Source organism: Sceloporus occidentalis, unplaced genomic scaffold (assembly GCF_023333645.1).
Source record: "Sceloporus occidentalis isolate IW3139 unplaced genomic scaffold, rSceOcc1.0.p SCAF_193, whole genome shotgun sequence".
NCBI classification, from domain to species: domain Eukaryota; kingdom Metazoa; phylum Chordata; class Lepidosauria; order Squamata; family Phrynosomatidae; genus Sceloporus; species Sceloporus occidentalis.
The window spans coordinates 355,870-378,896 of record NW_028317173.1 but is presented as its reverse complement, the minus strand read 5'-3'; the positions used below and the strand labels follow the sequence as shown (position 1 = coordinate 378,896).

General features: G+C 36.5%; 1 pseudogene; it reads right to left on the bottom strand.

Annotated features, from left to right (window-relative positions):
- Positions 1 to 3,332: 3,332 nt before the first annotated feature.
- Positions 3,333 to 4,466, bottom strand: LOC149278353 (actin-1 pseudogene; annotated as a pseudogene).
- Positions 4,467 to 23,027: the final 18,561 nt, after the last annotated feature.

Here is a 23,027-nt window from a genome sequence, read left to right as displayed (position 1 = left end):
TAAAATTCTAATAATGTATTAATAAATATAGTGCACAAAGTTTTACTTTTCCTCAAAATATTATATTTCTTATCTGTTGAATTCTAAAGAATGTTTAAATTCATATATTGTGTTTGTTAGTTTTGGTTTTGCAAATAGGTTTTTTTTATTATCCATAAAACTATTACAAAGATACACTTTACGCAATTGCTGCCCTTATCAATTTTCGAATAAGATCTGCTAGGTCACATATTTTATATTTTAAGTATTGTATAGATATAACTTATCTAGCCCTGCTAGATAGGTTATGCTGCTTAAATCTTATTTTCTAGGATGTGTTCGCTTTCAATGCAAAAACATAAAAATTCATTATTTTTATTTTTTTAAATAAAATTGTTTATAACTTCTGCAAAATAAAGTTTTTCCTCGAGGATTTATCGAAAGAATCCGTACAAATAATTTAATTCCCCAGAAATCGAAACCAGCGAGTCACATGACTAGTAACTTGGTGCTTCAACGCTGGCGGCGAGACCTAAAATCTTATTTTTTTTTGATGTGATACAAATTACATGTAAAATGTAAAGTCTGTAATATTTAAAACCCAGCAATATAGAATGTCTTGTATTTTCATTTGCCCCCTTTTTGCGTTGTGAATTGCGGTTAATATTCATTCAGCATTTTTACTAAAATGTGCATAAAAATGTTAATTTTGGCATTCATTTGTTGTTCTAAGACTTTGTGCCTCAAGAAGTATAAAACTCAATTTTATTAAACTTTGGAAAATAATTCCGAACCACAATCACTACAAAACTGTCAAGATTAATCCGGACCCGAGCTATCCTCTACAAAGGGGTTGTAGGCTCTTAAGGAGTCTATCTTAGAACGGCATGTTAAAATCCAGTATTTTTTATCATTGCTGTATTCTTTAAACATCCAAAACCAGAGAAAAAATAAGTGCTTTTTTTGGCACATTCCTCAACCATCCAGAGCTTTGCAACCTCAACGCATAACCAAGATGTATCCATTTACATGGTTGTTGAAGGAAGGATAAGTAACCTCAAAAGTTTTTCCAGATGCCAATGAAAGGTTGACCTTTCTACGTAACGAAGGGGAAAATGTGAAATTGTCTTAATGTAGTATAACAACACTAATTGATGCATTTCTTGTGTCGATGGGTGATATTGGGACCTTTATGTGAGATCATCGTTTGGGAAACATGTCTATCAAGCACTGCAACTCCATCATGGAGGTAGATGTTTTCCTCAAGCCACTGAAAAACATACCATTTCCCATAATAACCGCAAACAAATTCAACAGCAAACTATTCCATAGCATTAAATATATCATAATTTAAATATTATGATCTCAATATACGCCCCCTCGCCTGTAACTCGCAAAATGTAAAGTTGCAGGCACTTGCATGTCCTTGCAAACAACTCACAGGTTAGTGTTATAGAGTATGCGAGCGGAGTGGAGTCTGTTCAGTCGAGGAAACCCTTAGCTCGACTGATCACTCAACTTCTTCGTGAATAGACCCATACGGGTTAGATGCGGAGTTAGACGAAGCACTGCTTACCCGGGTCTCCGGCTCCTTTTCTTCTTTCTCTGGACAGGATTATGAGTTTTTACACTAAAAATGATTAACACCACTAGTATGATCTAATTAGATCTTTTATGCTTAGAATTGTTTGATGAGACACAATTATTTGAAGGAAAGATCATTTTAAATATTTTTTCAGATTTTTTTCAAGTTCAGGTGCTTTCAGAAGAATCCTTAACAGCCATCATACTAATAAAAAAAAAATCATTCAAACTTTTTCGGAGCGTTTGCTCCGACACCTTTGAGATTTTCCATCGTGCCTTTCTCGCAGTTCCTGTTGAGAAATCTGTCTAGTGGATTTTTATGTATCCACACTCTTCGTGAAGCATTGGTATGTCTGGACTTCCCCAACAGGATACCATCCATTTAAAAGGGATTACGGATCTAATCCTTGGACGGTACCCACTATGCCGAAAGTACATTTACAAAATCTGGTATTCCAAGGACTTTTTCCATCAAGTTGCAAAAATATGCCCTTTAACGATTTTAGAAAAATAAACATCTCTTTTTTTTTAGTACGGACGTTAAAGTGGACAGCTTCTCTTTCTCTCCGGGACAAAGGGATCAAGACGTGCCAATCCCCATTTTAAAGGATACACCACCCACTGCCGTCATGCTCCGCACGCTTATATTTATACCTGGTTTAACCCCTTAATGACAAAGCCCGTACATGTACGGGCTCAAAATGCACTGTTTTCAATGGGTTTAGGGACCGCCCATTGTCCTTAAGGGGTTAAATTCAGGTTTTATCCATTGATGTGTTTTTTGTTGTAAATTCTGCTTAATCACTCATCTTGGGAAGATATCCAAAAGTGGTCACTGTAGTCATCTTCTAAAACAGTCTTCAACTTTTGCCTTATGAAGAATTATTTAAAATCTTATTTCCATTTGAACGGAAAAATGTTTATAGTTATAAAGGCAAAAGGACTGTGTGAAGATATTGACTTAGAAATTGGTTTTAAGAAACACTCAACTGTGAAGATTAATTTTATGTGAAATGTACATATTCTTTCTTGTCCACCTTGTCATCTAATTAATAAACACAATTTTGTAGAATAACATGAATAATATTACTTTTATTCATACACAAATTCAGAAAAAAACAAAATGGCTCTTCCCAGGAACCCCTTATTGCTAAATACAGGTATCTATTCATCTATCTATCCGAAACAAACATTTGGCAAAAGTCATTTTTGAATACATAAAGAACACACGGCAAATCTAAACCTTTAAACTTACTATTTGAAGAATTTTAGACCAAGCTACCCCCGTGTACAAAAAATCAATATGCTCTTCATATCAACAGGTAAAATGTGTATACGGATCACCTTGGTGATTAGCGTCCCGACACCTTTCATTATGACCCAAACAGCCATAAGAACCTTATAGCATCATTTATTCCAAGTAGTCTTAAATATCATTAATTTTTCTATTAGGTTGCGCTATCTTTTATTTTTCCATAATAATATTATTATTACTATTATTTTATGTAATTGGGAACGACCCAAAGCTCTCAGAATTCCTAACATTTGCTAATGTTTTTCATTCACTTTATGGAAACCAGGTATCCCCTGTAAGAAGCGATACTTACACAACATGCAAATTACGTTTCATTTATTAATAATCACAAACGACGACTCTTCCATGCTGGTAGATTTGGTGTTATTTCAGATTTTGCATTTGGTATACAAACTATATCATTGCTTATATTAAAAGCAGACATGGTGGTGTTTGTGATGTTGTTCAGCTCTTCTTATGAACATTTCTTGTGGACGATCGATGGGCCATATTCTTTGTAGTCGCAGACGGTCACCCACCTTTGCGTAAACGATGACTGGGAGCTGAGTACGGACGCACCGGTCCATGCAGAGAGATGTCTGTGTGGAGGTGCGATGATGTTAACCGGAAGACCGGCTGGTGCTAGACGTCGCACCTCCTTTAAAACTCTCTTTTCAAGTCCGGGGAAAAGAGTCGACCCACCGGACAAAACGATGCAGTTGAAAAGATTCCTACGGTTATCTATGTCACATTTTGTTATGCTGTTGAAAATCATTTGGTGTATTCCGGGTGCTTCAATTCCAATGTGATTTGGTGCAAAAAGTATCTCAGGGGCCCGGAAGAGCTGATTATCAATCTCAATGATGTTGCCATCAGGAAGCTTGTAGCCTTTCTTTATTTGTTTGGTGTTGCACTTCATTTCCACCTCTGGATCTAGGGCTACGTAGCAGAGCTTCTCCTTGATATCTCTTACTATCTCTCTCTCGGCTGAATTTACAAAGAAAATGCTGCTCTCCGGAAGAATTCTCATGAGGTAGTCAGTGATGTCTCTGCCTGCGACGTGAAGCCTGGATCCGGTGTGAGCGAGATGATAGCCTTCAAAAATGGCATTTGTGTGAGTGACCCCGTCACCGCTGCCCACAACTACGCCAGTAATAAAACCAGAAGAGTAGAGTTCTAGCATGGCTTGCATAGCAATATAGACAGCGGGAACATTAAAAGCCTCAAACATAATTTCCGTCATCTTCTCACGGTTTTTCAGCGGGTTGAAAGGAACCTCGGTCAATAGGACAGGCCTCTCGCTGGACACAACCCGGAGTTTATTATTGTACATATATCTCCATATCTTCTCCATGTCTTCCCAGCATGTTACTATACCATGCTCAATGGGGTATTTCAGATTTAGGATTCCTCTGAAGGCCTGCGCTTCGTCTCCTACGTAGTAGTCCTTCTCGTAGGTACCTGAAAGGTAACTTTGTGCTCTCGCTCGACCAATCACAGACGTTATCGCAGATCTAGGAAAATTCTCCCCAGACAGTCCGGCTTTGCACAATCCAGATCCATTATCGAATATCACTGCCGGCAGATCTACAGCCATGGAAGCAGACATCACGCCTGATGTGTGGGAGTTTCATGAAGACTCAACCGAGCTGCTGAGAGCCTCTACTTCTGATGTCACAGAACGGGCATTCTAACCCTCCATCACATGACTTTTCCAGGTCAAAACAACTGCGCTTAACTTATCTTCACTGAGTAACATAGTAACAGTCATTTAGTCCATCAAATTTGCTGCTGATCCAGAGGAAGGCGTCTGAAAAATATCTAGCAAAGTATAAACTAATAAAATGAGAAAAAAAATGAATAAAATAAAAAGTCTACATATATATGTATCTTTATAAATATATACTTGTTGTCACAATGACATTTTTTTTATATATATGGAATAGGTATGTTATTTGTTAACTCTTGAATCACCACAACATGTGAAATTAACACTCCAGTTACTACACCCACTGTTTTCTTCCCACCTGGAGACCCCTATAGAAATGTAGAATTTAATGGACCATCTAGCCTGTTTTTTTCTGATCTAAAGACTGAAACTTGAATCAGTCGTTGGTCTAATCTTAAATTTGTGGGCCATGTACCTACCCATGCTTAATGTTTAAATCCCCTCACTGTATTAGCCTTTACCACTTCTGTTGGATGGCTGTTCCACGTATCTACCACCCTCATAAGAAAATAAAAAATATAACACACTGATCTATTGTGCACATTGTTCTTATCTGTATATAACAAGAACTATTTATTTGTATTGTCTGGGCCGGATTATCTACTTATTGATAACATCAATAACACAGAATTTCAATTAGAAGTTGCCAGGTTTTTTTTTGGTGTGCCCCAAAAGGCAAGACGGTGTGGCTTAACGTTCCTCTCCCATCCATTTAGTACAACACCAAGTACATCACCAGTCACAGCTGGCTTCTTGTTAGTCACAGAAAGTATTTTTATTAATAAAACTATATATTTCACGTACACTCAATGTAATTTTTTTAATAAAAGTTGTAGGTTTTAGTAAATTTAAGAATGGCTTATTTTTGCCTCTTCCGTATAACGTTCTACTGGGAATAAAAAACATGTTATTAACGTGTATTAATTATACCAATAGGATAATCTAGAAAAATTGGATTTAAAAAGAACACTACATATACCGAATTTCACGATTATTGTATGTTTATTTTATTTATTTATTATTATTATTTTTAGGTCTGTTTTAATTTGTTGCTTCGTTTTTATTACAATGAATAATAAGAACTTTGTCAGGCTCATAATGTAGCAAGCTTTTCATTTTTTTTTGTCCACTTCTCACATGGTTTTGGGTTCTTTCCAGACCCTAAATATGTGTCCGGTGATTAGAAATGTTCGTTTTTATTGTGGAAATTTTAACACTGTTTTCAATTATGTGAAGAAGAACCCCCGGCGAGGTAACAGTTATCAGAGACATTCGGATGATTCCCACTTGACCTAAACTCAGTAAGTATAAGTTTTGATACCTGCAGTCAATTAAACTGTGAACCCGCACTCTTTAGGACATGCGCGATACATTTCATGACAATCTTCATGTTGAACTCTTCCTATAATGCTTTTTTAAATCAGAAAGCATTAGCGCCAATAACAGCGCCCTTCCCTCTCCATCATTAATAATAACAAAATACAACAAGGATATTTACATTAGTTCTTTATTCTAGTCAACTATGAATAATTATGGCAACGGTCAGCCTAGCCTTCCGCACCGTGACGCAAACAGCAATGTTACTTATTTATGATGTCATAGACACGTAATAAACACGTGACAAATGTTAACATATTACCAACATGATACAAAAATGGCGTCCCATGCACAGCAGCCCTCACCACCACCACTGGATTCACAAGGGCCCAAGTAGTGTCCTGCACTTAAGCCTAGGGCCTCTGCACCCCGAATTTCAGCCACCCCTCTAGGTGATTAACCCTTGCACCATGCCAGCCAATAACCAACCTCTACCACACATAAATAAAGGGGAGAGAGGGAGTCCTGTCCTCAGACAATGAGTGGGCATGTGGCTCCCAGTACGGACTTCATATATATCCCTAAACCTCCCCCACTTCCAGGGGTGTCCCAAGCCGTCCCCCCACCAACCATCCATAGGGGCCCTGGCTGTCACTCAACATGTTGGACACATAAATGGGGGGAGGCTGTCTGGCATCCCCTCAGTCATGGGGCCCCTAAGCTCAATACTTTCTTCTGTTCTTGAAGAATTCCCAAAGAAAGGTTATCAAACTGTGCAAACTCTCATTTTACTAAATGATTACAAAATATAACTGATTATTTACCAAAGATAGATCCACAGTTTCATCTCATTGACTTCAAAATACATTATGAAGGTAGCTTTGGCTGGTACTATATCAAAGACACACCTCACCAATTGAACCATACATTATGCAGGGCCAGCTCACCCCTTCTTGTACAGAAGTTAGACAAGGAAAGCCCTGTGTAACGCAAATGCATAAGGGGAGGGGGGGGATTCTACAGATGCATTTGCAATGGGGGCATGATGGATAGGGGGTATGCACTTATCATATGCATTAAAATGCCCTCGATGGATGGAGTACCCTTTTAACACCTAGAAAGGAGTTGGAGAGTCCCGCGGATGACAAATCCTTTCATATAATAATATTGCTTGATGATACGCTAACATGCCGTGTCTAGTATCTGTCTTCAAAAGTAAGATGGATGGACAGTATGCCTCCTTGGAGTCACTACCAAATCAACATGCCCAGGTATCCAAAAATAAGGAAAATACATTAAACTAAAATGTTTTATTTTAGTCCCCGTGAAGGCAGGAATCAAATCTTTTAACTCTCATAAAAAAGACTATTTTTTAAAAATATATATATTGTAAGGTTTTATAAACAAAACATCGTATTTCCATACATTTCGTCTCATTTATGTATTCTGACAAATTTATTTGACAGAGCGTTTTGGGGCAGAAGCAGATATTAATACTGCAAAAAAAAAAAAGATAATTATGTCTTTATGCTATATTACTTTTTTTTGCTGGGTAATAAAAGGGGATTGTATGCGACTATAAATTGGCAACTGAAATCTGGAAATCCCTTTCAGGTTTTTCACACTATCCGTTTTTGGCCGGGATACACGCTTCTGGATTCTGTCAGTGAATTACAGGAGAACAGAGGCTCAATTAAAACCAAGAGCCACAAAGCTTGTTTTAGGTGCATTTTGTTGTTTTATAGACGGGGGTCTGTCGAAAACTCTCTTTAAATTAAACACGACATGAAAATGAAGCAAGGTCTGACTATTTACACCGGGCATTGTGTGAAAGAGCTCAATTCATAAATAATTGGGGGGGGGAAAAAGGACTGCGTATAATTAATTATGCTTACGGAGAATGGATGAGGCTGCAAGATTTTCTTTTCATAAAACCCGTGTTTTCTAGGAGAATTGAATGCTTTCTGTGGTATTTAAAGGCTGGTTTAAAGAATATTTTTTATTTCGCCATTTAAATTTATTGGAAAATGTGAATATACTGTTCTCATTTTAAAAACGTTATTGATATTTAATAGCCTTATGTGTGCAGTCATACCACCCAAGTGTCTCTCTACAGATTCTACTGTCCAAATCACAATAATATGCATATCAATTAAATTGTACAAATTAAATATACTTTTCTTCATTTAAATGCCTTACTCCTACATAATTATCATCAGGTCACATAGTCAAATGAAAAGTCTTTGTGAAGATTATTAAACACAAGAATGAGTACATATTAGGAAACCCGGTGCATGATTATAATAATAATATCCGAATGATTATTGATCATCCCATTGGGTAATTCCTCCGCAGCAGAGGTATTTTATTGGTTCGGACAACTTTAGAAGGTGTAGTAATCTCAAAGGAGTTGGTTCAGGTCAATGGAAATCATTATTTCCAATAAACTCAGAGATATCAAGTACAATTACACTATGTTTAATAAATTAGCCTAATTATGCTAAATAGTTTATAGAACTGCTTTAAAACAAACACATAGGAGACCTTGTGCTCACTAAAGGCGGCTTGTGGAAGTTTGCTGCTCTCTCCACTGGAACTCTTCAGAACCCTTTAAATGTAACTGTTGGCTTCCAACAAAGTTAATAGATACTAATTGCATTCAGTTCAGAAGAAAGTAATTAATCAAATTGGCCATTCCAATGGCTTTATTCCTCTTTTTTGCCCAAACTGGAAAGAATATTTAGCTAATAATTAGTTCTGATTCTCAGTAGGGTCAACTCAATCCAATGACCAAGATGCCCTCTTAGAAAGGTCTACAGGAGCACCAGCTGAAATATATCAATAAAAGTTTCAATGAAACTATGGCCAACCTCAGGGATGCCCTTGGAGTTGTGTCCAGATTCCCAAAGAAGACTGACTCACCACTTCGGCCAAGATGACCTTGGTTGATACCTTGGTAACTAGAACATCTTAAATGAATAGTCACCAAGAGATGTTCTGATATGAGCAAAGTCCACATAGAATTTTCAAGTAACATTAAAAACATTATTACTTTCTGAGACAGTTGGGGGGGCTGCAGGATGGATAGATTTAATTTTAAACAACCTCGACAGCTAGAAAATAGGTACCTTCAAAACTGGCATAAAGTATGGTATGAAAGGATAGGTATTATGCAGGTGGGCCTGTTTGGTTAGGTGATTTATTATAGAGATTTCCAGGCAAATAGTCATAGGGATTTCTGGGCTGAGGTTGTAAATGTCTCAGAGAATCTTGTAGTTGTATGAATATAAGTGTATATTTTATAGGCTCCCTTTACTAAGAAGAACAGCAACTTGACTGTGTGAAATGAATGTACAGACGAAAATGAAATATATGTATAAAAACACGGTTGCAGTAATAAGGGATTTAGGTAAGCATGTTAAGACTGAAACATATGAAGCACGTTGGAGTTATTTTAACCCTGTTTCTTTTTAGCTGAATTTACGAGGCCCGTGCTTGTAATTAATATACTATCAGTGTAACAATCCAATACTTCTTTTGGAATATATAATAATATATCACGATATTTGGGCACTTGTGTTAGAAAAGTGCTTGGGGGCCACTTGGCTTATTATTATTGTTATTGTTATTATTATTATATTTTATTTTATTTATATAGCGGCAACAATTTACGCAGTGCTTATATTATCATTCTATCATTATATTATCACTGTGGTGATTCTTGTCTGATTGTCTCTCTAAAGAAATTGAGTAGTGTTCTAAATTCCATGTAAAAATGTCAACTTCATCCAATGGATCCAATGGATCTTCTATGTTGGAGATGACACAGCATGACATGTCTCTATGATAGCTACAAAAAGAACTAAAAGAAAACAAAGGGTTGAATGTGTATAGAATACAATATCCTGGCAGAAGAGTTCACCTATACTGCGTACAGGAGTGAGTATAAATGGCGACTCTCCTCTATGTCTAAAGAAGAGACCGCTGAGGTCCCAGAAACTCCTGTAACATTACAAGTTGATAAAAGGTATCAACTTCAACAAACTATTTGAAAATCTCCTTAAACTAATTATAAAATAGCGAATGCCACCTAATTTGTCAAATGCATGCACTAAGTAAGGCATGGCCATGTGCGTATAGAAGCAGAGCTTCCAAGATTTGCAGACAGTGTAATGTTAAGTCTGTTAGGGGGGGGGAGATGCGGTTCTATTAAGAGAAAAGGAGAGAGAAACCCAAAGGTGATAAAATTTTATGAATCACAGTAAAGTGTATTAGAAACAAAGGGATAACACTTTCGGAATATGTATAGGTTTATGAGGGATTTGCAAGATCCAAAATAAAGAAGTATCCCCCAAAAAATGAACCTTATTTAACAGAAATGCAGATTTATAACTTTCATGAAGCTAGTGGGGGAGAATCAGCAGATGTTTGTTTAGGGTTGTCATAGTATTGGGATATTATCTACCTGGCCTTTAAGTAAGTTTGGAAAATATTTTTGTAAAAATACAGAATATTATGTGAGCAACTATGTATGTACCCAGCCAATAAAATAGATAGATAGATGAATGGATAGATGGATGGATGGATGGATGGGTGGATGGATGGATAAATGATAGATAGATAGATAGATAGATAGATAGATAGATAGATAGATAGATAGATAGATGGATGGATAGGTGGATGGATGGATAAATAGATAGATAGATAGATAGATAGATAGATAGATAGATAGATGGATGGATGGATGGATGGATATTAATTAATTAATGTCTTTCCTTGAAGCCCAGCTACACCTTCATGCTCGCTACTAAGAATGCCTGGAGGCACAAGAGACATGAGTGGGGAATATTCACTACTGGGTATATTTTCTTTGCTGATGAAGAGTGAAGAGTTGTGTAGTCCGATTAGTCCTATTATTATTACGCGCCGTAAAGTCCTTATACAAAATGTCCAGCTTTTAGACAAGGCGTGATGGTAAAATAATAGCCCAGATATAACACGGCTCAACACATAATAAATAATGATCACGAATAAAAGAAGAGCTGGCCCCGTGTAATACATATGTAAGCTATTTATATAGTTATGGTATTGATTATACATGTACTAGGAATCGCCTTTTGAAGTATATAGTGATATCAATATGATAAATGTCCAACTCTCCTGCAAACTTTCTTTTTAGTGAATACACTCCAAAGTTGGCGCTAACACTAACACATTATATTCAAAAATATGCATTGACACCGGATAGTGGCTAAAATCCACACTCAAAGAGTCCAGGGGTTATTTGTCCCCCTTGGCCAACCATTTACCCCTGTTATTTGGTCTCCATTCCAATGGCTTGTGGACCTTATCGAGTCAATCATATGAACCTTAGCCATCCCGATCTGCTTAATTAATTCCCCAGAGATAATCGAACAACATGGCTACATTACAACTTTGCCTTAGCTCGTTTATTTTTCCAATCTAGGAACTTTTTAAGTTGTCCGTAGTTTACCACTTTTAATAGTTTGCACGGCCCAGGGGCTGCTCTTGAAAACTTCATACCGTATTTTCTCCAAGCAAGAATTGTCACGTCCATCGAAAATTGACATTTTACATGACAGATTGGTCTTAATTTCTCTCTGTTACAGCAGCCAAATGTGCAAGAAAGGATGACGATGTCATTGCCGTTTGCCATGGTTTTATTCTCTTCTGTCCCCTTCATTCCCTTGCATTGCCATAAATGTTTATTATCTTACGGACATTGTTACTACGAATGCTTTTAAGAGCGGGGAGCAGGGAACTTGGATTTGTCAGCCAGTGCGTGTTGGTTTTAGACTTTGCATCTGTGATAGCATATTACATGACAGAATGATTGATATTGCTTTCAAAATGGCTTAAGCTGCATCTTTTCCGATCCTTTGAGGATTTAAAGGGAAGCAAGTTTTCACAGCTTTTTTTTTTTTTTCCACTGGAGCTGTCTTTTCATTTTTTTGCAATATCCAATATCTGAGGGTCGGCAACTTTATTTTTTTTTTTTTAAAGAATTACATCAATTTTTTTATGAGATGTGATGGTTTTAACTCCTGCATTCTTACTCTGCTCTTACATTGTCAAATTGGCTTCCTAAAAGGAAACAATATTTTTCTTGCAGTTTTTCCTTTTAAAAATAAAATTACATTTAAAAAATATAGATTTTGTGGAGTTTATTTTCCCTTAAAAAACAAAGGCGTTTCCATACCTGAAGTGAGTGAAATGTTCTGTAGAAATGTGACATTTTGGTGAATTATATCAAAATGAAATTAAAAAGAGATTTTAACCAAGAAAATATATTTTAGGCTGATTAAATTATTATTATCAATTAAAGGTATAGCAAAGCTAGCCACCATTTTTGTATGATTTTGGTAGAATTATATCGTATACAACCAGGGCTGGACTGGGGACATTGGCCTTAGCACTGTAAGTCTGGTGGTCCGCGAATTACGTATGTGCGGCTGATGGCTGGAGCAATATTTTTTGTTTTTTTGTTAAGGTAAGGGTCTACATGGACCCTGTTTTTTCAAGGAAGAAAAAAGCTCAGTCACTAAGGCCCCAAACTAATATAATAATAATAATAATAATAATAATAATAATAATAATAATATTATTATTATTATTATTATATTATTTGTGGGCCAAATTCCCTAATGCTATGCCCAAAATATAACCAACTAACAAACACAAACAAGAAGCTGGGCAGTTTAGATTATATTTATAAAAGATGGCCTTCCTGCCCCATCTGGAGTGGATGTATCATAATATTCATGCTACTAGTAACCACTAGAAACAGGGCCCAGAGGAAAACAACCCTCAAAATAACCCTAAAACAAAAGAAAATAAGAGTAAAACGTCAAGACACGAGCCTAATATATATAAAGTTTTAGCAGGATATGGATATCTTTTGTTTTAAATGAAACATTGTTTCCAACATGTATTATAGTTTCACTTCAAAAGCATTTATGGTGGGAAGATAGCATAGACTTGGATCCGAAAGATCCCATTACGGGGGCTTAAATGATCAAATAACCAGTGACCTCACTTCAAACAGATATTGATATTTTACTTTTAATCTAAGTCATTAAACCTTACTATAAAGCAGATATACGATCCAATGTGTGAAGTCTGTGCTACATTAAATTTATGGCCAGATCGGGTTTTTTCTTCCATAGAAAGATAAGTAGATTGATAGAGATAGACGATCAAAAATATCATTTTGGAATTGGTAGGAAGAGTTTTGGCATAAAAAGGAGGGACCTATAGGGTACAGCGAAAGGGGAATAAATAATAAGAGGTTTCTGGTAAGAATGAGGAAAACAAAATACCGGCTCTTAAAGTGAATGTATGTCTAAGGCAGAAATAACAGTAGTACTAGCACAACGTGTAGGAACTGTCTGGGTGGGACACGGAGTCTCGTGGGGAGTCTCTGATTCCTTGGGTCTTGAGAGTCACTTTCTGCTTTCTCTGGGCTGGGGTGTGGTTTTTGCTGATAAACCCCGCCCACTCCCCTCCTACTTCCAGTTAATGTAAGCTTATGTCAGGCTAGCCCCACCTCTATTCATAGCTAGCCCTGCCTCCACATCCCTAGAAGAGGGCAAGATCCGGGTAGCCTACCCTACGAGGTTCCATGTATAGTGTCACCTCCTGGTCATTTGGTATGCTTCATTATTAAAAAGATCCATACAAATAAATCCCAATATTAAGGTGATACGAGAGAACAAGATATATTCCTTTATATGTAACACCCCTACATTTTCATATCCATACCTAGAGCACAAACGAAATTGATGCAATGTAATTTTTTTTTTTACATTTGAACTTCATTTCGCATGCGTTCCGGATTTCCCACTTGATTCAGTGCTTTCTGTGAAACATATACTATTGTGGTTAAAACACAAAGTCTCCAGGGAGGACAGGCCAATATTCTGTATTTAGACTTATTTAGCCGATACTGGATGGGTCTCTTGGGGTATTCAACTTAATAGTATAATCTGTGAAGAATAATAAACTCTAATGGTGGTAAACAGAGTCTTAGGTGAAGCTCCCCGAGGCATTTGCAACTTAATTTAAACAATTTAGCATCCAACTTTAGAAATAAAATCGGTATTAAGTACGTGGCGCTGTTCTGTGGAAGGAAATAGCCAATGGAATAACACTGTTGGCACTGACCTAATTATTATCACTTAGAAATATAAAGATGGTGTATATATACACATATATATATATATATATATATATATATATATATATATATATATATAATTTATTTATTTTTTGCCGATTATTTAGTAAGATTTAGTTAATTTATTGTTTTGAATTAATTACTGATTTCTAAATATCATACAAAATGTAGTGGCGGAGTGTTCTGAGGAAACTGTAAAGCGCAAAACCTTAAAATGTAACATTTAAATGTTAAAGGTAACAGTTTGGTCACCTTCCAACCTGGGATACACACACAATATACGGACAAAAGTATTGGGACACCAGACCATTAGACCAACAGGGACTTTGATGACATCGCATTCTAAATACATAGACAGTAATATGTAGTTGGTCCCCCCTCGCAGCTATAAAGGCTCCCACTCTTCTGGGAAGGTTTTCCCACAATATTTCGGGGTGTTTCTGTAGGAATGTTTGCCCATTCATCCAGTAGAGCATTTGTGAGGTCTAAAACATAGCCTAAAAACAGCTACTTCATCAGATGGCAGCTTAAAGTGCCATGTCTGCATCATAATCGCCAGTCCGGATCCTGTTGATAAAGTTTATTTGTTTCTGCCCAATAAATAGCAGTTTATATATCTTTTGAACCTCTTTGTGTAGACAGATTTTCTCCTTTAAACTGCCCATTTAGGGAGTAACTTGGGCTGGCTCATTTTGGGAAGTGGGAGCATGAAAACTTGCACCATGCGTAAGTAGGACATGAGAAAAGCTCCAGGTAAGTCTAACTGTGTGTGTGAGAGTGTGTGTGAGAGTGTGTGTGTGAGAGAGTGTGCGTGAGAGTGTGCGTGATAATATGTGTGTGAATGAAAGTGTGTGAGTGTATAACAGAGTGTGTGAATAAATGTATAGACTATAAGAAGCACTGCCGGAATTGTTGGCGCTATAGAAATCAAAGATAATAATAATAATAAATAATAGTTCTGCAGACCAACAACTTTGCCTATAAACATTTTTGTTACATCTATTTATAAATTTAAATCTCCTACAGGTACCATAAATAGATCTGCATCGTAAAGGTGGTAACACAATTTGCTTCACATACTTTCAAAAGTAGGACTTTGCATGTGTCCCCCTCCTATATTTAAATTCCGAAATATGTAGACTAGTTCATTTTTATTTTTGTACATTTTTCTACAGTCATCCAATGTTTGTGTCTAAAATTTCACTCATAATAAAGAGATTAAGGAAAAGTGTCAGTTCTCAGAAAACCAGGAATTAGTTTGTAAATAGTTTCACGTATATCAGGAACCATGCCGTTTGAACAAGTAATCTTCTAGAAATTCCCTCTTCACTTAAATCCTATTTCCACCGACAGCTAATTTATCTGTTTCATTGCTGAATCAATCACATGCACCCAGGCTAATTAGCTTGTTCCAGTACATCACCTGCAAACTCATATCATTGTTCTATACCTAATCTGTCATTCCCAGTGATGTTTAGAGCACTTACAATATGTACTTTTTTTTTTTAAATAAAAGTGTCAATAAAAAAAAAATACAATTTGGAGTATAGCCATAACTAAAATAATATACCCAACTTTTCTTTACTTTTTAAGTAAATGACTTTCATTAGCCTTATTGAGGAAAAGGCCCTGCCTTACCCCCTGCTAATTAGCACCACGGGGATCATGGTCCACAGCACCTGGAGTGATCTAGGACACCTTGCAGTATGCCAGATACAGAATATGGCATACAAGATTATTGCAATTACTTTTAACACAGCCAGGATGTTAATCCCGAGAATCATCTTGGAGTCAAAAAGAAATCTTTCCATTTCAAACAACATTTGAAGTAGTTTGAACTTTTTGCCCAAGCGGTCACCTTTATACCTGGGAACTCTCTGGGTTTGACCTGGAGTCTCCTGGTGAAGAGCTAATTCTCTGAGTCTCAAATTTGTCCACTCCTTGCCCAACATCATTCAAGTTGTCTAATTAATCTGACTGCCATTGGAGTCATAACGGATCTTCCACTGCTTCCTGGTCCACATTGCCATTAGCCTATAAATTATTATTATTTTGCCCTCACGTGGGGCATTGTCGCTAGGAATTCCCTAACTCTAATAGACATCCCTTTTACGGTCTAATCACGTACCTGTGATTACTTCTTTGTCTTCAGGCTGAACAGAAGGGGTGTCTTGTAAAGCTGAACCTACCCTTAAGCATTTGTTCAACCTCTGTAACTGTATTATTATGTTATTAACACATTTCTCATACACATTATTTAATGCAAATGCTTGCATGCATTTAATTAATACCTGTCACAATAAACCCAAATGTCTTAATTTGCTTGACATACTGTAGATAAATATGAGCAATTAACTATATTCAAGTTAACACTATCACAGTGTATTTTTGAAAATTATTTAATTACAGAACAGAATATATTTTAATATGGTAGCACATTTTTATTGAATTAATTGTTTTCAATCCTAGAAATTAATTGTAGTTCCAATAACAATAGGGTTAGTCATTGTGCTGTTGTAACATTGGAATTAGGTAAAAAAACAACAAAATAAATAATATGTCTAGAAGAGTGCCACTTTTTCAGGTTATAAGTAGCAGAAATTAATGGGATTGTGTTTCCCCTAACTGTGTAGTTGAGTTGGACGGCACTGATCAAAAACTGGTGCATATGAAAATGAATTTTATTAGTTTATTGTCAATATTAAAGATTGTCTTTTAATTTTGTCTTGTTTTATGAGTGTGTTTTTGTCCAGACATACTGGTCCTCAAAGAGGCCTTTGGTCTGCATGGGTAGCATGTACCACCTTTCCTCTAGCCAGCCCCATTGCCACCAATGTATCAGCTTGGAACCATAGCCTCGCGGTAATCTAACGATGAGTTACCAAGTCTAATGTAGCAACAATTGGCAGAATGTTGGACAGGATGATGATTCCCTGAAGGACACCCTGTAGCAGGCAATGGCCGGACGGTGCTGGAGGTGGAAGACTCTGAGAAGACTAGACAGCAGCAGAAGCGTAGGAACAGCCATAGTAACCTGCCACGGCGGTCAGCAAATAGACAGTAGGTGTAGAAGCTACAGGATGGGGGTAAAGGGCTGCATATAAAGTTAGGTTGGGTCATGGAACAAAAGCGGGTCCATGGTCAATTTTAAAGCACAATGCTCAAGTAAGGATTACCAACCAATGACTGAATGTCTTCAGAAAGGCCAAAGGTATTAAAAGCTGTCGGGTCTGCTGGCATGTATGAACAGCACACCACGTGGTTCTTGCTAGCACACCATCGCCTGCTACATGAAAAGATCTTGGAGTGCCAGATAAAAAGATCCAGATAATTTTATTGCCCGACAGTACCGCTTAGGGGATCATATAATATCTTCCAAGAAACAAGAAAGACCCAACTTGCGCATTTTACGCTCAAAGGAGCTTTCTCGTTGAGTGTGTTGAAAAAATTGAAACATTTTAATTTATTTTATAATATTTTGTTTTATGGAACTTGGAGCTCGCTAGCTAATTTTCCTGGGGAAATCTGCTGTGTTTTGTGCCTATGTCAGGTACAATTAATAGTCAAGTACTGCATTCACCTAGTTTAATATAATTTTGGACCATATTCGCAGGTTTTTTGGCAATAACATAATAGACCGAATTTAAACCTTATTTTGCAAAATAAAAGTTTGCAAAGTATTGTGTTACTCGCTCTTGCATCTCATTAGTTAATTTTGTATACGATAATACAATGTGAAAGTTGTTACAAAAATCAAGCCAGTTCTCTGTACCTGGTTTTGATCAAACATGAAGTGGGTATTTGCATTGGAATGTACTGCATCTGTTCCAATTAAGACTTGTTTTTCTGCCTTCTCTATATTACTGTAATAATTTGTGTTCTGTTTAGACCATGAATAGGATATTGTTCAAGCTGTGCAACCTTAACAAGCCTATTAAATGGGTTATAGCCGAGCTGAGAAAAATACTATACCCAGCATATATGTTCTGGTGTTTCGGCTGATCAATGTGTTTTTTTCATACGATGATGACAATGTAACATGGTGGCTTAGGGACTTAAACAATATTTTTTGGGTCATATATAGTTTAAAGTCAATGGCCTAAAATAATAGAAATGAAAATAATAGTAACGCTGTAGTTTAGTGTTAGTATAAATATTCTATATAGAATTTTCCATAAGCTCGTATAGGAAATGTTATGGTCATACGTTTTAGTAATACCCAATGATGTAGTCTAGTCTAGGCTGGATAGGCCTGGGTGGTAGGTAACAGAGGACATCAGTCCCCTTTGCTTCAAAACTGGGGGGGGGGAGTCACCATATTGGGTGATCTGTCTGTTCACTGTGCTGCGACTCAATGTTTCAAGGGAGATCTCAGATCTGAACCCAAACCCCAACGCTCAAAAACTGGCCGATTTACACTATGGAAGGCAGAATCTCCATAGAATGCCCTTAAGACATGGAGCACCAGGCTATGACATCATAACCCTGCACCAATATTATGCTATATAACATTTCTAGCAACATGTAATCAGTCCACACATTTCCAAAAAATCATTTTCAAAATGTCAGGATAAACTTTAAGAATTACATGATGGTTTTTATGGATTATCAATAAATTTTTTGTATTATTTCTATTATATTTTGACAATAGAAAACAGGAATGTACCATGAACTGTGTCTGGCAAGAGGAAAACAAAATGATTTTTAACTTCTTTTTGTCTAGATCTGGTTTTATGATATTTTATTCTGATACTTGTTAAAATTTTATTTTTCTTGCCCCGAAGAAGCCGAGCACCAGCTGTTAGTGGGCTGGTCTGCCAGCTATACCTTTCTCGCTGTGCCACGATGTTAAAAGCGACTTCATACAGGGTACATACGCTTAAAAGGATCCTCGTACGCAGCTGAAGCAAACTCAACGTGAAGACACCGTTAGAGCTCTTCCGTGTCTCTACTTGCATTTTTTACCCAAATATCCTAGATCTAGAGGTATGACATGTTTATTTAGTATACAGTATGCACATTTCTAAACATGTCTTCTAATTCATTTTATTTTTAAAGGGTGGATCTCACCTTTTACGTTTAGGGAGATGATAAAAGAATGCTACCTAAAATGAATCTAGAACTAAAGATTAAAGTTACTTTTAATCTGGTTCTAGAAGACACTCTCTTGTGCCCGTGCCAGGGGTCAATCGTTTAGAATTCTGTGGTTCTTTTAAGTGATGGCTAATGCATTTTCTTCATAAGAGGATCCCCTGCTGGGATCACCTATGTTTATTAGACTCAGGAATTAAGTAAAAGTTAAGAAAATGGAACTTTAACTATTCGGAATGTATTTCCCAGAGAAACTCACAACAGGTCATGGGTGAATCAAGGAAAAGTGTAAAAAGTAATGGATTTGTAAAATCACCCATGGATTGGGAGGGTAACCGCGTTACTAATGTTTAAAAAAAATGTCCATATGAGTCTCCCAGCCATTGGACTTTGTTTATGACTAGCCTTACACCACATTTTTTATGGGCTTTGTGCACCCCTAATGTTAATAAAAGGGACATTCTTGAAAGTCACAAAGGTCTATCCTCTTCCTCTTCAAAACACAAGCAGGAAAATGGAGATCCAGAAAAGAAGCTACACTTGGTGCAAGTAGCTAAGATATTGATCCTCAGGGACCGAGAAATGAGTGGGTGAACCTAGGTGGGGAGTCGGTAGTCTGAGTAGAAAGTCGTCAAAGCTTATGGCCAACCAGATATAAATAGTTTTTTCAGGTGATTAGCAGCAGTTATAGCTAGAAGACTTCTCAAGTATACTAATACTCGCATCGCAGATCTACACTAAATAATGTATATTTTAGTTTGTGATATTTTTTGTGGAAAATACACTTACAAGACATTTTGAACCCCATACTGCAAACAGCCAGTTTTGGTACCAGCTATACTGAAGAAGGCCACCTGAACCATATCCAATGTCTATGTCCATGGGTAAAGCATCTTTGCATCAATGAGTTACATTTTGTTGATCTAGAACATGCATTCCAATGTTTCTTAAACATGTGCTTTGGGGTCAGACGCTGGAACAAAACACAGCAAGTTGAGCAGTAGTGAGCCCATTTGCGGAGATTTCCTGCAAGGTTAAAGATTAAGGCGACTTGGTATAGTGCATTAATGATAGACCCCTTCTCATTTCAACTGCTTACATCCAATTTCATAGGGGAGAGACTTGATTACTCTAATATCAGCTTCATATGGGGAACATATAGGGTTAAATTTGCCCAAAAAGTCAAAATCCCTTACTTTTTGAAAGCTAAAACTGGCTCCTATAAAAACGCTAACATTCCACATCTATCTATCTATCTATCTTTCTATCTATCTATCTTTCTATCTATCTATCTATCTATCTATCTATCTATCTATCTATCTATCTATCTATTTCTCTATCTATCTATCTATCTATCTATCGATCTATCTTACACACTCAACTAAATTGAGAGCCGATATCTAACAATACGGCTTTTACGGGGCAAGCAGGAAGCCTGTCCACCCAGGTGTGTGATAAAGTCTTCCAAACAGAACAAATCTTTAGTGTCTTCAGCTATTGTTAATCTTCCAGCAAAGACTTTTCATTGCTTTATGTATAGCCGAGAGAAAGCCAAGTTTTTTTTCCCCTTTCTTTATTTGTCCCTTTGGTATGTTGAAAAGATATGACATCCGAGTAGGCCTGTGGATTGACTTGATGAAAAAAGGGCTTTGCGTTACTACCTACCGCAGCAGTAGATACGTTTTGAGACAATATTGAAAAAAAAAAGGACACCAAAGTGGTCTCAGGAGGAGGAATGATCTAGTAGAAAGCATGATTGAATTTAGTTTTCTTTTGCAGGGAAATAAAGCTTCAGTGTTTCAATCAGCAGGTGCTATATGAAACAAATGTTCGGGGGAAAAAAAAAGTTTTTTAAAACCTTGGTATTCAACCCCGGTGGCATAAACCGGAGTCATCAAATTCCATACCTCTTCTTCTTAAGAGATAACATCATTACCCACACAACGGAGGAACGTAATTCTATTTGCCACTTTGACCTTTCATAGTTGTTTGTGTTGTGTTTTCCACATTAGAATGTTCACCCCCTACGGACAATCTTCTGATTAGAAGGTATGCACCGGTTCTTTATGGCATTGTGCATGCGCAGCTGTGGGGAACACACTAAAAATATTTCCAGTCTTACCTGTGGCTTTTGATGTACAGATAAATGTATGATGTCATGGTCTAATGCTCTGGAACGCACAGTGGCATAAAGTAACCAAATATAGTATAATATGAGTTTGTTCTCCTAATTTTACACATTTGTAATTGTTAATTAAAATATTTTTCACAACAAATCCATAAAAAATCACACACAACAAGAAAATGATTTTTAAAGTATCAATGTAACATCAAAATTTCAAGATTATTAAAAGTTCTAAAAATATTCTATTAAATATTTAAATATAAAGTTCTATTAAATATTTCTAGATATTTTTTTTTACCTTACTGAGAGGGTGGTAGATATGTGGAACAGTCTCCCAGAAAAGTGGTAGCGGTTAATCCAGTAAAGGAATATAAACATGCATAGGATAGATATATGGCTCCTGAATACAAGCCGAGAACAAAAGTCTTTACATCAAGAAACCCGGTAGACTAGGCGGGCCGAATGGATCTGATCTGCCATCAAATTCTATGTGTATATATTATTATTATTTTTATTATTATTTATTGTTTTATATAGCGCCATCAAATTCCATAGCGCTGTACAATGGGTAGACAGGACATAACAAAAAGTATTTAACAGGTGAGGACCCTGCTCAAACCAGGATATATTGATAATTTACAATTTTGGTGTCCGTCCCGTAAAAAAGAAAAATAGAATAATAATCTAAAATGATCTGGAACCAAAACAAAACAAAACATAAAAAACAACAGCCTAACAATGAGAAGACAATTTCAAATCTAACATATAATTCTAGAGTTAATTGCATGTAATTCCCGATACAAATGCACCGTTATTATTACATCACTGGAAAAAATAAAATCAAATGAATAGTTAAGGATCTGCTTTTGACGTGTTCATTATTTAAATTCTGACTTATTTATGGTTTTCAAGTAAAAGAATATATGCTGAATCGTTCTCAGCAGGAACAAATGGGATTTACTTTCAGTAACTGCTGTTCCAGGTACTTTCAAACTAAAAGGAAGTTTCAGTTCCATCTTTAGTTCTGGGTTCCCGGCGGCTTCTTGTCTGATGATTTTTCGGGAAGATAAAGGCACGCTTTCTTTTTGATGTCGTTAAAGGCTCCATTCACTTGTTTGTTTTGCTTGTCAAATTACTTAACTTAGACTCTTGTGTAAGTCAGATATAAGGGTGTATCCTTACACCGAATAAACAAAGAATTGTAATCCGACACCGAAATTGACAGTAAATTAGGTTAGAAAAGAACAGAATTACGTGAAATTCTTTTTTTAAGTACATTTGTAATTTTTTTATATATGTAGTTAAATATTATTAAAATAGTATCCCTGTGTCATATTCTTCTTAGTTTAATAGACATGAGGAGAGTTTTATTTTTTTTTTGCCCTCTGTACTTCATTTAGATGAACCATGACTGTTGAAAATGGAGTCCGGAAACAAAAGTGTCCCTTATCAGATACACTGCTTACTTTCTTAATGAAATCCACACCAGAAAAGTTGACATTCAGTTATCCAGCTGATGACGGAGAGGAACGTCTTCCGTTCACATTAGTCACAGTAGCAGATGTAAGGCTTCTCAGTAGGAAATAAGGGCGACTATAGTCCAAAAGAAATCTACAAAAATGGCACTTAATGAATCGTACCTGGCTGCTTAGATATCCGTAGCGTAGTGGACGCTATCATGTTACGCGGATCACCGTGGTATCAATGGCAA